Raw genomic sequence first — 16,699 nt, 5'->3', positions numbered from 1 at the left:
TTTCTTTCTCCCTGTTTTTGACTTAACCTTGTGAGCTGTACTGGAGAGCACTACCCATTCCTGCTAGTGTTGGCTAGGGTTACAAAGATAGCTAATCCTTAGCACAGAGTATTGGTGCCATTATTTTAAGATTAGACCATTACCTCACATTTAGTCTGCAATACTACTTTAGGCAGGAATGCTGGTGGAAGATTTAATTTGAAAAAGACAAAGGACCTTCCAGAGAAGGATCGGTCAGAAGCCACGAGAAAGACAAAGAATTAAAAAAAGCAAAGATCAGAGTTCTCCCTTTTGACCTGATTTCACCATATGTCATTTTCATGCTGTCAAGATTAAACTAATCAGAATTTTCCGCAGCAGCTATGCGTGAGAAGCATGAAAAATGAGGGAAATGTAAGTCATTCTTTTTAAAATGGAATTCCACCGCACGGAAAACAGTATTCCGAATTTGGTCCAAGCATCAACCCTTCACTTCATATTGCCCCCAACATGCAGATAATCATAATTAGAATTTAATGAGAATAGTTCTGCCATCCGGGTGCTTAGTAAACATTAATTAATTCTGGCTTCCATCACCTCTGTGAGGCAGCTAAACGTTATATCCTTCCCGCAATGAAATTGAGGTTGGGAGGTTAAGCAGTTTTTATGATTTAAAAGGAGGATCCATACTGCATAGGTAAATCAGAGCATGGGCTGAAATTAATTTTTGAATTTCCAAAAGTTCAAGTACTCTTGGCTTGAATAGATAGATAATGGAGGGCTGCATGAACCTTCCAGAATTGGGCCTGTGCTTTTGTTTGCAATGTTGAGCTCCACTAAATACAAAGACAAAGAAGGGAAAGATTTGTGATTTCATTAGGGTGGGGAACTCCCAATGTGGGATACACTTTATCTTGCAGAGATTACAATCTTAGGTGACTTAGCAGATAAATCCTAGGGAATTACCTGAACAACTAAAGTGACTTCTTCATGGTCAGAAGACTTGTAAGTATCAGAAGTAGATGAAACTGAGTTCTTGGTGCCATTTCGCTCTTTCGGTTATGACAGGTTGCTTCTAAATGATGTATTTCAGATAGAATTTTCTTGTTTTTTTAAATACAGCTTCTGAGCCTCAAAAGATTACCTCCTGCACATCTTCCTTGGTTCAACTCTGCTATTCAATTGTGACCTATTTTTAAGACCTCATCAATTTTGGGAAGGGGAACAGGACAAAGGAAATATTAAAGAATAAAATGCCTTAATTAAAGTTCTTCCTCAGAGAGGTAATGGCTAAAAAAGGCTCAAGCTGTGATGAGGAGAGCAAAAGTCTGCATGGTCCTGAAGATTACATGATTTGCATCTTAGCAGCAGTATTTTAGCTAAGGTCCCTGTGGTCCCAGCCTCATTGTTGACATCATTGCCAGCAGTAGCTCTTCCCTTGAATTATGGAATCTGGGGGTCTGGAAATACTAGAAAAGTAACAAGGAATTCTAGCAGCCTTGGGCAAGGACCCCCTGATGAAATTCCTGGAGTCAATTTGGGCTTGGGTTTCCTCCCAGCAGTTTTTTGAACTAGCATGCACATTCCCTAAATAAGAGCAATTTCTACACAGTTGGGTGTTCCTTTTGTGTTTCTAGTGGAACTGTAAGTAGGAATTCGTTCTCTTGGGCAAAAAACAATTGCACTTTGGAGGAGGAGGGGGCAGGTGAAAGTGATTGGTGTACAGAGAACAGTTTAGCTACAGATGTAGTGATGCTGGAAAGGCGATGACTCTTGGAGTTTCCCCCTAAATTTTGTGGGGTTTAATGGAAGGGCAGGAGGGTTCTTGGAGGGGTGATTTGATCTTTTGATACAAAGGGTAGGAGTTGTCTTGGGAAATAAATTTCTCCTGATGTCCCAGATTTGACATCTAGAGACAAAACTTTGCTTTCCCTGTGGTTACAAAGCCAGAGAACTGGCTAAAGATAAAAGAGAATAACACATTCTTGTGTTTGCTGTGGAACTCTGTGGCTGTTACCAATTAGCCAACTTTTTCACACTTTTCCAAGAGTCATATGGTTAACATACCATAAGGCATCTCTTTCTTGTTAACACTTACTTATGGTAAGCTTGCAGGATGTGGAATTGAAGCTGGCAACCTTTCAATAAGAGTCAGGAGAAATTTATTGAGTGCCTGTGTGGGTAGATCCATGTTTCTAAAATGGCCAGAAACTCTGTATTCAAAGAATGCTTTACCACTGGATTCTGTATATTTTATTTAGGTCACACCCAGTCCAATGTTGTACTTATTGACAAAGAACTAGAAAATTGAATTAAGGAATAACATGGATAACCTAAGGTTGATCACACAGAACTTTTACTCATCATTCTTGGTTCCTGAATTCCTTATATCCGTCTTTGGAAAAGCGGATCATAAATTTGGAAGTCATCTAGAAAAAATTCCATGACTTTACAGATGAGGAAACTGAGGCCCCTGGTCACACAAGTGGTGAGTGGTAGATAGAATCCCAGAGTCCTCTGCCTCGGAAACCAGCATTTTTTCCACTGTACCACAACTGACTTCCTGGCCTTATGCCTCAGCACATTCTGTATCATTTCACAAGTATACTCATGTACAAGTTAGTCTATTTGGAAATATAAAAAGTGAATGCAGTCCAAGGCTTCTACAGTTAGAAGCCAAAGGAAAACATCATATGGGCCTCTTCAACATACATATAAGTCAAGAGGCAAAAAGTCCCCAAGTCATGATGAGAAAGTTTTATCTTAGAGTTGATCTGATTTCTGTGAAGCTTCAGAGCAGTTTAGGCAAAAGGTAGAAAGATTAAAAAGGAAATGATGAGGATCAGAGCCAACACAAAAGGGAAGGGAATCAGAAGGGAAACAGCAATCTCATCTCTAATGTTAGCTCCTTCCTCACCTTAATATTGTTTTGGCTCACCTCCATTGCTTTAGGTTCTGGGTTAGGGGTTACACCCAGTAATGACTGATGTGCCATGGTGAGGAAATCCCTGCTCCAGAAAGCCCTCCACTCTTATGTTCCTCATAACTCTTGATGGGCTTTCTGCTAGATGACTTTTCAGATCCAGGCTTCCCTGACTTGGTGATTCATCCCTTGCCCCGGGATTGGTCAGGGATAAGATGTCCCAGTAAATGTTGGAGGCAGCATTGAGCTCCCTTTTTCTGTCCTCCTTCATGCTGAGCTTTGTTGGGAGCTCTTTTTGTCTTTAGTCACAGTACCTAACTGTGTGTTAAAAATAGCCACTTCCCAATTTGGAACTATGCTCAAAAAGTGCATCCCCTTTGACCCAGCAGCGTTACTACTGGGCTTATATCCCAAAGAGATCTTAAAGGAGGGAAAGGGACCTGTATGTGCAAAAATGTTTATGGCAGCCCTTTTTGTAGGGGCAAAAAACTGGAAATTGAGGGGAAGCCCATTAGTTGGAGAATGGCTGAATAAATTATATGAATGTTATGGAATATTCTTGTTCTATAAGAAATAATCAACAAAATGATTTCAGAAAGGCCTGGAGCGACTTACATGAACTGATGCTGAGTGAAATGAGCAGGACCAGGAGATCATTGTACATGGCAACAGCAAGACTATATGATGATTAATTCTGATGGATGTGGCTCTCCTCAACAATGAGAGGAATTGGGCCAGTTCCAATGATCTTGTGATGAAGAGAGCCATCTAGAGTCAGAGAGGGGACTGTGAGGATTGAATATGGATCACAACATAACATTCTCACTCTTTTTGTTGTTGTTCGCTTGCATTTTGTTTTCTAATTCATTTTTTTCCTTTTGGATTTAATTCTTCTTGTGCATCAGGATAATTGTATAAATATATATATGCTTATATTGGATTTACATATATTTTTATCATGTTTAACATCTTGGATTACTTGTCATCTAGAGGAGGGAGTTGGGGGAAAGGGAGGAAATTGGAACACAAGGTTTTGTAAGGATCATTGGTGAAAAATTATCCATGTATATGTTTTGAAAATAAAAAATTTCAATTAAAAAATAAAAATAGCTACTTCCTATTAAACACCTATCGGTAGGAACTTTCTCATAACAAAGATGAGCTGGGACAGAGGAAAGACTGGATTTGGGGCCAGAGAATGAATGACTTTGTTGTAAAAATAAAATTAGATAATATGTATACTCTATACTCTGCAAATTTTACAATGCTTGATAAATGCTAGCTATTATTATTTGGAAAGTGAGAGAGTTCAATTAGATGACTACTTAGGGTCTGTTTAGTTCTAAATCTGTGATAAATTCCTCATTGGATTGACAAAGACCAACAATGAGCAGCTAATGTCCTCATACCAGCTGAGATACTCTTCCAAATACCAAATAGTCCTTTTTTTTGTCTAATACCATTTTAATACAAAGCATGAACACATATCCCTCAAGAGAATTATTCTTAAGAAAGAAATGTCCAGTTGGCAATTGGGTTATGCTGAACATTAAGTTCAAATTTAGTAAATAAGGTCAATATCATTTCATTAGAAGCTTGTGTTCCCATTAAATGGGTTTATGAATGTCCTGTCATGTGCTTGTTTTGTCCTAATGGAGCAGGGTGGGGTTTGCTTAAACACTGCTGGTTCCTGTCTCTAGGAAGAAGCTAATGAAAAATGTGGCTTGGTTGGAAATGATCCTGGCAATTTTTAATTACAGAATCTCTGTTCCAGCTGCTTTGACCTTTGAGAGTCAGCAGGGGTTGCTGGAGGTGATGAAGGAACTGAAGATGATTGACTATACTGAAGAATTTCATCCTTTTGTTAAATATTTTACAATAGTTAATTGTAGATTTAAGAGTGGATGGTCTTGAGGTGTCTTATAGAGAAGAAAGAATAAGCATTCCTCCTCCAAGGGAGGTTTCAATTCTTGCCAGGAAGGAAAAGCAAGAAATAATAAGGATCATGAATCAGGGTGATCCTGACTATTTGGAACCTAGCTACCTCCTAAAGAGTATCTGAAGAGAGGTTGGAATGGCTATTTCCTATCTCAGAATTGGAAGCCAGAAGAGCCTGCAGGAAGATGGAAGAAAATGGATCTCTTTTCTCTGCTGCTCTCAGCACTTAAACTTGAGTAATAATCAATCTTTCCCAATGAAGAGAAAGTTCATCAGCCCTTCGAGCTAAGGCTTACTTGAGGAATTGTGCAAAATTTGTTCTAATATTATGTTAGATTGTAGGGTAGAGCAAGAAATTTGCATGTTATTTTATTGATGAAATAATGAATAAAGCATTTATTAAATATTTACAATGTGCAAAACCCTGTTGGGGTACAAATACAAAAGTAAGATAGTAACTACCTTCCAGGATTTTACAATCTAATTTTATATAATAAAGATTATACTTATCAGCACTTCCATAATGTTGTTAATAGTCTACATTTTTTGGGAGAAATTGTTTATATCCTTTTTTTTTTTTTTTTTTGTTCTTGTTGTTCATATCTTTTTGACCAATTGAGAAAGTATCTTCTAAAAAATCTCCAGGGGTGACTTGGGATGATAAATGACAAGAAATATCTGCCTTAGCTTCTCTAAGCTCAGTAGGAATGAATATGAAGCCCCTCTTTGAAGGTCATACCCTAGTATGGTAGGAAAAGCTAGGACACTGCAAAAATCTTGAGTAAAATAGGATGGAATCTTGTCCAACAGAGAAAGAATAGACATAGATGAACAAATTCAGTGAGGAAGAGGAAGATGGCCCCTTCTGTCTATTCAATATGTCCTTATTGCATCTATAACACATATATACAAATATATATTTATGTTTATAATGTGTCCAATTTATTAAATATTTTCAGAATCTCCTCTGTTATATTTTCACTGATATATATTGAGAATTTCCTTTTTAACCTTCTGATTTATGTTTCTGAAATCTGATGTCATCTTATTAAATAAATTTTTATAAGTAACTTGGCCACCTGGTCCTCAGTTTCCTCATATGTAAAATGAGGTACTATAAAATACAACACTTTAGATTTCCTTCTAGCTTTATATGATTTATGATTATGGGGAGGAAGGGTAGGGATCATTCTCAAGCAGGAAAAAATGCCTTTTTAACATGATTAAATGTGATAATGCAAGATAGAAGCAGAACATTTGGTTATGATATTTATAATCGTATATTTAGCAAGGAATATTGGATCAATCAATTGCTACTAAATATTTACTATATGTCAGAAAGAAGCTAGATGGAATAGAGGATAGAGTGTCAGGCCTGGAGTCAAGAAGATCTGAGTTAAAATCTGGCCTCAAACACTTAACTAATTGTATGATCCTGGTCAAATCACTTAACTTGATTTGCTTTAGTTTCCTCATCTGTAAATTGAGAAAATGGCAAACCACTCCCATGTCTTTGCCAAGCAAACTAGAAAAAAGACACGACTGAAAATGACAACCAAAAAAATTGTGCCAGACATTTGCTAAGCACTGGGGATCCAAATGAGACCAAAGACAGTCCCTTCTCTCAAGGAGCATACAATCGAATGAAAGTTTAGACAACTTGGAAAACAAATATATACAGTCTGCTATCTATAGGTTCATACATTACTCATTTGGTTATCTAATGACCTTGATTTTCTGAAACTTAGCCAGGAATGAGGAAATACATCTTCCCCTCTCCCAAAGATACTTTGGGTAGTCAAAACAGATGTCATCAAGTTGACATTTTATTTTACTTTTAGAATAGCTCTTCAGATCCTCATTTGGAACCTGTTTCCTCATTTCAGAACTAATTCTAACAATTTTGGTTATCTGATTTCCCAGATTGCAACGGAAAATTAGCTCCCTCTCTCTGAAAAATTAAGTTATTTAAAAGAGTTGCTCCATAGCAATTAAGATATTCCTATATCTGGCATTAACACAGAGATTCAACTTACACTGATTACGTTTGATGAAACAGAATCAAAGAAAAATCACCAGATTGGCTGGAGGAAAAATGTAGTAGTCATTTTAATGCAAAATTATTAATTTTTTCACCTTAGTGAATTTCATTCCAAATCCTGAAACGTTTTCTGAACAATAGTCAATGTTAACAGAATTCAGCCAAAGGAATCTCTATTGTAATTTTTGTTTGCTGGAATTTGACCAAAAGCAGTGTAATTTCAATAGAGAACCTGTAGACATTAATATAATCCTTCCCCTGACTAAATTGTTAACATTTCACTCTGTGTACCCATCTATCCTTTATATGTGTAGACCAGAATAATAAAACACAGTTTGGTATAGTGAATAAAGCATTGGATTTAGTAAGAAGACCCTGGATTCAAATCCTTTTTTATATTTTTACTGGCTGGATGACCCTGGGCAAATGACTTAATTTTCTGTGCCTCAGTTTATGCACTGGAAAATTAGTGGCCTGGAATTAATGGCCTTTAAGGGCCCTGCCAGTTCAAAATCTATGCTCTTAAGTTAGAAATATGTGAATAATGGACTACATATTCAAAACTACAAATTTAGCTATGTCTTTGAGACATTTGATGCTGGCTTCTGATATTCAGGTCTAGATTCGTGCTTTTAAGTAGTCTAAAATTCTTCAACCAGAATATTCAATGAATCTAGGGAAATAGAGACACGAATCTTTTATCCATCACCAACCTCCCCTCCAACTTAAGAATTCATTTTCCATTTCCCAAAGACTCACTCCATTTGATGTCTCGGGCTTTTGCCCATCTATAAAAATAGATTTCTCCAGTGTGGGTTTACTGCCTGAACTCACTTTGACATCACAGCGGGGAGATGGGAGGAGGAAGGAAAGCCGGGATGATACTTAGACTTCAAGCTCTAGCATTATCTTTTCCCTCTGGCTCACTCAAAACCTAATCCTTAGAGCTTCCCAATCTCTTTATCTGCTGGTTGGCTGCAGAGTAAATGTTTGCAATAACTTGCTGAGATAGTCTTTGTATGCAACCAAAAAATAATTGCACTGTGTTTTCCCCTGGCTGCTAGATGTGATAACTGTACAATGTCTGCTCCAGCCAGAAAAGTACTTACCAGAGAGAGGCAACTTCCATCTCTAAAGTGATGATGGCTCAGCTGGCAACTGACTGCTCAGTGGAGGTAGGAAAGGGTATGATCAAAGTGGTTTTATTGATTTTCGGAATGAGCCTCTTGAGAAATCCCCCCTCTGCTCCTCAATGTTTTACAATGAGGGGAAATTATGGGCTTTTGAGTAAATGAAAGCATATGACTCTGGTTCCTGATTTTGGGTTTTGTGGAATAATTCAATAAGCTACGTGTGATTAGAACAAAACAAAATTATTGGCCAATATGTCTATAGGGAAAGTTTGGTATAACTGAGTGCTGGGCTTGGAGTCAGGAAAAATCTGTTGAATTCTGTTTCAGACACTTACTAGCTGTGTGATCCTGGCAAGTTACTTAACATCTCTGTTTCAGATGCCAGAAGGAGGAGGATTGGGGGAAAAAAAAAAACCAACAAAAAACTTTTACATTTGGCAATTAAGAGGTGACGCAGTAGATAGAATGCTGGGCCTGGAATCAGGAAGTCCTGAGTTCAAATTTGTATGTGATGCTGGGCAAGGCACTTAACTCTTTCTTAGTTTCTTATCTGTAAAATGAGCTGGACAAGGAAATGATAAACCATTCCAGTACCTTTGCCAAGAAAATATCAAACAGGGTCAGTTTATGTCCAACTGAAAAATGACTTAATAGCCATGATTTTAGAGAATAGTTTTAGTAATAAAGCATAGGAGCTAGAGTGTAAAGAGTTGAAGTATAAATGATTATACCACTGGTTTTATAGAAGTTTAGTCATGAAGGGAAAGAGATAGAGGACAGTAGGTGGAATAGATAACTGGTACAAAGGAAAGGAAGGGAATAAGAAGGAATTAAGAACTTAAAAGTGCCAGCTACTTTGTTAAGTGCTTGAAAATATTATCTCATTTGATCCTGACAATAGAACTAGGAGGCAAGTGCTATTGTTATCCCCATGTTACAGTTTGGGAAACTGAGGTAGGCAGAGGTACACTTTTCCAGAGGCTGAGATTGATTTTGAACTTAGATCTTCCTGACTCCAGACCCATTGTTTTATCCACTGATCCACTCTGCTGTTTAAGGAATTTTTTTATCTTACTTTTTATTATTATTTTTTAGCCTAACAGGGATAATAGAGCTGAATATGTTTCTTGCTGAGAGCCACGCACTTTGCTGGGATAGTGAAATTGGCTTCTTTTTGAGGGGCACGTATTTGTGCTTTGGAGTTATAAAGTGACCCCTTATTGTCCCGGTGACTGAGATGCTATGTCAAAAATGATTGACAACTGAACTCAGGAATTACTGCTTGCTCAGGAGGCTATAAAAGATGAGGGAAAAGGCTCTAGCCCTCTCTCTTCTTCTCTTGAGCATTTTTCTTGGGACTATGCCCAGCCTCTCCTGGGGACTGACAGCCTGGACTGGAGGGATTTATATATCCTCTCTCCCCTCTATTGCTTCAATAGGCAAGGCAGTTACAAGCTCATGGCAGTTAAATTATGTGTTTGCCTAAGTGAACCTGAGACCGCCTCAAGTGCCCAGTTTCCTTTTGGGCCTTTATGAGTCCTAGATCACCTAATATGGAGGCACCCTGCAGCCTGTGTTTTCCTACCATATGGGTGGTTGGAACTACCTTTGATTGACTGCTTAGCTGAAATAGGCAATCCCTTTAAAACTAGTCAGAGGAAGTCTGCTTTTTCACCCATAATGCTAGGGCAGTGGACTGAACCAGAGAGAGGGGAAAGAGTTCTCTGTTCTCTCTCTGAGCCCTCAGCTCTGAGGTTTCTCTTGGCTCGGGGTTTCTGTTTTTGTTCTATGTCATTTGTCCTTCTCAGTTTCAGGTGCTGGTGGTCTTCCCCATGAGACTAGAGTTCAAATTTTGGCAACCCCACCCTGGATCCAGGATTCAGACAAGACATCCCAGCCAGTCACTGTGGCAGAGAAGAAGCCAGGCTACTTAGTATTGCAACCTAAGGGGAACCTTGAACTTGGAACTGCCACTCTGTGCTCTATGGGAGGTAGGCTAGGTTGTAACCAAATCCCTTTTACCTTTCCAGAGATTGAGGTGGTACAAAGAAGAAGGAAGATTAATTATGTCCCATTGAAGAACAAGTTTGTTTGATTTTTATTATGCTTCTTAAAGCAAATATTCCTCTGTAAAAACTAATGCAATTGCTGGTGGATAAAAGATTTAGGGGTTTAGGTAATCCTCTCCTAAACTCAAGAGAGGACCAATGGCGGGGGCTTGGAGCCATTAGCAGAGAGCCTAAATACCCCCCAATTCTCCTATCAGAGAATCCTAGGGGAGGGCTGAAATCAATACATCTCATCTTTAGGTAATGGGGACTGGGGTAGTCAGTGTAACACTCTTTGCCTTTGTGTTTCCTTCCTTGAACACAGGTGAGTGAAAAGCAACCTTACAAGATGGACTTTTATGGCTTTGGTGTCTACTTTGCGAGTTCAAGAGTTCCAAAGAGGAAGCCAGATGGTAAAGGAAAGAGTTAGGAATTCCAAATCTAACCTCAGACACTGACTGAACAAGTAATTTCATCTCTGTCTGCCTCAGTTTCCTCAATACAAAATCGGAATGATAATAGTGCCTATCTCTCAAGATTGTTGTGAAGAACAAGTGATTTATTTGTAAAGTTCTCAGCACAGAGCCCAGCACATAGTAGGCATTCAGCAATTGCTTGTTTCTTAGCTTCCTTCTTAAGTCAGTTGCTGAATAACCTGAAGGATAACTTCCAGAAGAATTCTTCAGCTGAAAGGACTAAAGAGACATGGCTGACCAGATCTGGCCTTGTAAGTTGCTTGGACAATGCAGATCTGAGGTGAATGTAAAATAGTTGCTCAGCAGTTCTACAAAGGTGTTCTTATCTCTTGGGAAGGGGGTATAATAGCTGTGACTGTTTACTGTTTTAAGATTTTATCTGTGTGCTCTGATGAGTCTTTTGTGTTTTAAGCATTTATTCTATAGAAGAAATAAATATATATTCTGTATCTATGTATTGTATACTTCAGATCCCTTTTTTGTACATTTATTTATTTAATATTTTCCCCCAGTTACATTCAATGCAAAAAAAAATTATATTTGTTTTTAAGATTTTTGAGTTCTGGGCTCTCTTCCTCATTCTCACCCACAATTAAGAAACCACATGTGAAGTTATGCAAAATGTTTTCATAAAAGTCAAGTAATGAAAGAAAACATAAATCTCCATCCTAATGAAAATAAAACCCCTCAAGAAAAATTAAATTAAAAATAAAGAGAGAGAGAGTAATAGAGAATGCTTCGATCTATATTCAGACTCAACAGTTGCTTCTCTGGCTATGGATAGGAGTTTTCATCATAAGTCTTTCAGAGTAGGGGTAGATGATTGTACTATGAACATTTATATTACTTTAAATACAGTATATTTCACTTTGTTCATAGAGAACTTTCCAGCTTTTTTTTTCCCTGAGTGCATCCCTCTTATCGTTTTTTCCAGAGAATAAAATATTCCAACAGAAACACTTTTTTTTACAATTACTATTGCTAGTTGTATTTCCCCTCATTTATTCTCTCTCTTCACCTTGTCCCTCCTCAAAAGTGTTTTGCTATTGACCACTCCCTCCCCCAATATGCCCTCTCTTTTATCATCCTCTATCCCTTCCCATATCCCATTCCCTGTCTATTTTCCTGCAGAGTAAGATAGATTTCTATACCCCTATTCAGTAGGTATGTTATTTCCTATTTGAGCCAATTCTGATGAGAGTAAGGTTCATTCACTCACCCTCTCCTCTCTTTCTTCCCCTCCTCTTCTTCTTGCCTCTTTTTTATGGCAGATAATTTGCACCATTCCACATTTCCCTTTCTCTTTCTCCCAGTATATTCCTCTCTCACCCCTTAATGTCATCATTTTTTTGTAATTTTATTTTATTTTTATTTTATAATTATAACTTTTTGACAGTACATATGCATGGATAATTTTTTTTTTTACAACATTAATCCTTGCACTCACTTCTGTTCCGAATTTTCCCCTCCTTCCCTCCTCTCCTTCCCCTAGATGGCAGGCAGTCTTATACATGTTAAATATGTTATAGTATATCCTAGATACAATGTATGTGTGCAGAACCGAATTTCTTGTTGCACAGGAAGAATTGGATTCAGAAGGTAACAATAACCTGGAAAGAAAAACAAAAATGCAAACAGTTTACACTCATTTCCCAGTGTTCCTTCTTTGGGTATAGCTGATTGTGTCCATCATTGATCAATTGGAACTGCATTAGATCTTCTCTTTGTCGAAGATTTCCACTTCCATCAGAATACATCCTCATACAGTATCATTGTTGAAGTGTATAATGATCTCCTGGTTCTGCTCATTTCACTCAGCATCAGTCCCTGTAAGTCTCTCCAAGCCTCTCTGCATTCATCATTTCTTACAGAACAATAATATTCCATAACATTCATATACCACAATTTACTCAGCCATTCTCCAATTGATGGGCATCCATTCATTTTCCAGTTTCTAGCCACTACAAAAAGGGCTGCCACAAAAAAATGTCATCATTAAAAAAAAAAAAAGATGTTATCCTTTCATATTCAACTTATATCTGTGCCCTCTTCACTTCCATACTGAGAACATACTGAGTTACAAGTATCATCCTCTCATGCAGGAATATAAACAGTGAATCCCTTTTCTAGAAAGCACCTGCTCACCTCAACCCTGTTAGGGGAAACTCTAGACATAAGCCTTTTAAAAAAGAGATTTCTCCAGAACTTTTGGATGAGGGCATAAATCTGTGAATGCAAGAAAAGTCTGACTTCCCTCTTTCTGGGATTAGACTCCTGTAGGATTAAGCTAGATTCCATGTGAGTCCAGAAGACAAAAGGGAACTCTTTGGTAGGACAGGACTCCAGGGGATAACCCCTGACATTAGGATAGGTTTGAGAATGTTTGTAGCTAGAAAGAAGGAAAGGAACAAAGCAAGATGAATTGCTATCGGGAGAAACACAGGCTTAAATCTTGGTTCTAACCGTTACTGTCTAACTTCTGAAGTTCAGAGACAGATCTTTATTCTCTAATTAAGAAAGTCAATGAACTCCATTCAGGTTATAAAATGTGGTCAGGAAAAGACTGTGTTGTAGTACTTGTCTGAGACCACTAAGTGACTGGTTACGTGCATCCTGTCCCATCCTGTTTGCAGCTCCCACAATTTGAGGAGAAGAAAAAGATCATTCAACATATTGCAATTTCTGCTTGACCAATATAGTAGCAGAGACTAAATCTAGTTATGTTTTATGATATTCAAATGTGTCGTTAGCTATAAGACCTGGATTTAAAGCCAACTAGGAGTTTGGATGATGATGGACTTCACACGCCAGAGGATGACACTGGAGCTCTTTACAATAAACTAGAAAATAGTGAAGCAATCTTTCTGCTTTAAAACTTAATAAGTCAAGTAAATCTAATTATCATTATTTGTAATCTACAGTCTTCCAAAGATCAAGTTGAATTTTTAGTTTCTATTTTAAAAGTATGAACTCTCCTATGAGAGAGTACCAAAATATATTCAAAACAAAATACTTCTTTTGATACACTTCCTTTGCTCCCCAAGTTTGCATTCAGATGCTTTGGTTGGACCCCCCAGAAAGCAGATATACCTTGGCTATTAAAGTACTTTCTGAGTGGAACTTACTAGAACTGACACTCTACCAGGGTGTCTCCCATTAAGGAGCCACAATAGGCTCTCCTGGGTGAGCTTTTGCCTTATTTTTGTCAGGATCTAGACCTCCAAGTCATTTTCTAGCTATTTCTCTGCATGAAGAAGTTATGCCCTTTTTATGCCCATGGAAAGATAGTAAGCTTTCCACCATATCAATTATCCCACAAAGCAATTTAGCAAACTAAGTGCAGTATTTGAATTGCCCACTAGATGGAGAGCATCTTGAATGACAGGTTCTGTCCTTGTCAGTTTCTTTCATACAGTCCACTAGGGAGGGATTGACCTTTCCTAACAGACCATAGTAATCTTTCTGGTCATCAGAGAGTTGTCTGTAAATGCCTAGGCTATAATGGGCTTTAAGCCCACATGGATATGGCTGCTGAAACAGCCCTTCCTGCTTCAGATCTGAAGTTAGTCTAGAAAAGGATATTGTTTAAAACACTAAAATGTAAATTCTGCTGTTTACATTTAGGGCAGCTATGAGCCCCTCTTATGAGATCTAATAGTATCTGAGAACACAGAATGACTTAAAAAAAAAAGGCGGGAGAAGGAATACAGACACGGTAGTATGGAATAGAAATGTTCAGGTGCTTGTACAACAGCCTGGTTTCAGCAAGAAATACACTCACCTAAAGAAAAAGCTGAGCCTCCAAAGGATCCTCCTCTCTTAGGTGGCCTTCCGAGGCATTCATAGATTCTGAGACTAGCATGCTATGATCATGTAGGTTATTACAAGCAGAATCCAGTAGAGAAGAAAGTTGAATAAACACTTGGATGAAGACAGTCTCCACGTATTCCCATTTCCCTCCTAGATCTTTTGAGGAAGACTGAACAGATGGAACAGAATCCCAGGTGCGTACTCCTCCTAGTTTAGACCTGGACTATAAAGGAAAAATAGAGAAGATAATGAGAGGTTTTTAATAGTCTCCGCCTCAATGACTTAAAGTTAAAAGTATTTTCTTAAATTCACCAGGTGAGTGGGATTCTCAGTAGCCTCAGAAATCTCTCCCTGAGACTTCTGATTATTACTTCTTCTTTAGGCTTGGGAGCCCTCTGAGCTGTATTGGATTTCCTGAGATTTTGCTTCCTGAGATTCGGGGTGATGTGGGTAGTGGTACCCATGCTACTTCATATGGTTGATAATCACTTCTGATGCTGTCAGTCTGAATGGTAAGGCCAGAGGAAGGAATATAGGAAGTGAAAAAGAATGAATTGCAAAATAGAGGAAGTATTTCTTTTGTCCTGTTATCTAGTTTCATGCCACAAAAGATAGAACAGGATGACTTCTGTTGATTCTTTTTATCCTAGAGAAGGGATAATCTCATTTCAGGAGGTGAGTCTCATAAATTCTGCTCCATGTGTCTTATTTTCTTGGCCTTCTCCTCACCATAAGTGCCTTCATCCTCCATTATCACAACTGTGGACCCTGCCCTGGCCGCCAGATTCTGATAGATAAACTGGACAGTATCTTGCTTAGAATCAGGCTTCCATGCCACATGGCAGCCATCTTTTAACTGTCCTCTGGCAGATCATCCTCATCCTCGGTCCCATCCTTATCTCTGTCTTTTGGAAGCCTGGTTCCATAGGCGAGCTTTTGCCTTATCTTGCTGAAACCAGGCTTCTGTATAAATACCTAACTGCCTCTATACTCTGCTACCATGTTTGTGTTCTTCCTCCTGCCTTAAAAAAAAAAAATCCATTCTGTGTTCTCAGATACTGATTTATAAACAAAATCTGTTCATGCTTTTCTGTTCATAGATCACCTCCTACTCCCAGTACTGTATCTCTTCTCCCCCAGAGTCATCAGTCTAATTGCCAGCAGCATCATGACTGAATGAGTGGTGGGTGGAAGGAAAGAAGGAATAGGGCAAAGATATTGATCCTGGCCCTAATCTGGGGAGGACAAGAGGCAGAACTGTATCCCCTAGCCCCACCAAATCTCCCTTATCCCATTCCTAAACCCAGCAATAAGTGTCATCCCCCAGGGCCATCTCCCCATGTATTTGCTTCTTTCTTTCCCTTTCCCTGCCTAAAATACCTATTAAAGGACCTTCTCAGTCTGGGGTTGGAGATGAATGCTGGGGAAAGACAAAGGAGTGGTTGAGTTGAGGCAGACCAAGATGGTCACTTTTTAGTCTGGAAGGCCGCCCCATCCCAATCCTGACAGATCGCCACATGCTTGGGAGTGTGGGCTGTGGCTAGGGCTTAGTTTAAGGCCCTTCTCATCCCTTAGATTTAAAATAGAAGTGTCCTGAAGTCCCCAACCAGAATAAAATAGAATTGTGTGATACAGCTAGTGAGTGTCTGAGGAAGGATTTGAACTGAGGAAGATGAATCTTCCCGAATCCAGGCCCAGCACTCTGGTGCCACTGACTTCCCACCTGGCCCATAATAGGTGCTTAATAAAGTGACTCCATTTTGTATCGGTCTGGTTTCTACTCCACAGAACAAGATGTTTTTCCTGGGATAATCAGCTCACCACTTCTAAACACCATCCCACATATATACTTCAGAGGCTAGATTTGAACTTAGATCTTTCTGTGGAAGCTAATCAATGCAGTAGATAAAATTCTTTGCTGGAATCAGGAAGACATGAATTCAAATCTGGCTTCAGACACCAGCTGTGTTTCCCTGTGCAAGTGACTTAACCTATGTTTATCTCATCTTCCCCAATTGTAAAAAGAGGAGGATGATAGCACCTCCTTCCCAGATGGTGTGAAGACCAAATGAGACAGCTGTAAAGACAGTAGACATATATCATTTTTTATTCCTTTCCTGATTCTAGGTCCAGTGCTTATCATTAGCTGCCCATGTATCCATGTATGTATGTTTGTATGTATGCAGCTATTTATCAATCTATGTATTATGTATCTAGCTATGTATCATCTATGTGTATATATGTATCTAGCGATCTATCCAAATATGTATTCATCTATGTATTCATGTATGTATTTAGCTCTCTATCCATCTATGTATCTATCTATATATTATATATGTATGTATATATGT

General features: G+C 38.5%; 1 long non-coding RNA gene across 1 annotated transcript in view; it reads left to right on the top strand.

Moving 5' to 3' along the window:
• Window positions 1-11,039, top strand: part of LOC141564926 (uncharacterized) — a 38,866-nt gene extending 27,827 nt beyond the window's left edge. The window contains exons 2-4 of the long non-coding RNA XR_012488810.1: window positions 7,946-8,056; window positions 9,823-10,005; window positions 10,388-11,039. This is a non-coding gene — a long non-coding RNA (uncharacterized LOC141564926). The remainder of the gene's footprint in view (window positions 1-7,945; window positions 8,057-9,822; window positions 10,006-10,387) is intronic.
• The last annotated feature ends 5,660 nt before the right edge of the window (window positions 11,040-16,699 follow it).

The sequence above is a fragment of the Sminthopsis crassicaudata genome, chromosome 3 (genome assembly GCF_048593235.1).
Source record: "Sminthopsis crassicaudata isolate SCR6 chromosome 3, ASM4859323v1, whole genome shotgun sequence".
NCBI lineage: Eukaryota > Metazoa > Chordata > Mammalia > Dasyuromorphia > Dasyuridae > Sminthopsis > Sminthopsis crassicaudata.
The sequence above is the reverse complement of the archived record's forward strand: the minus strand, read 5'-3'. Positions and strand labels throughout refer to the sequence as shown.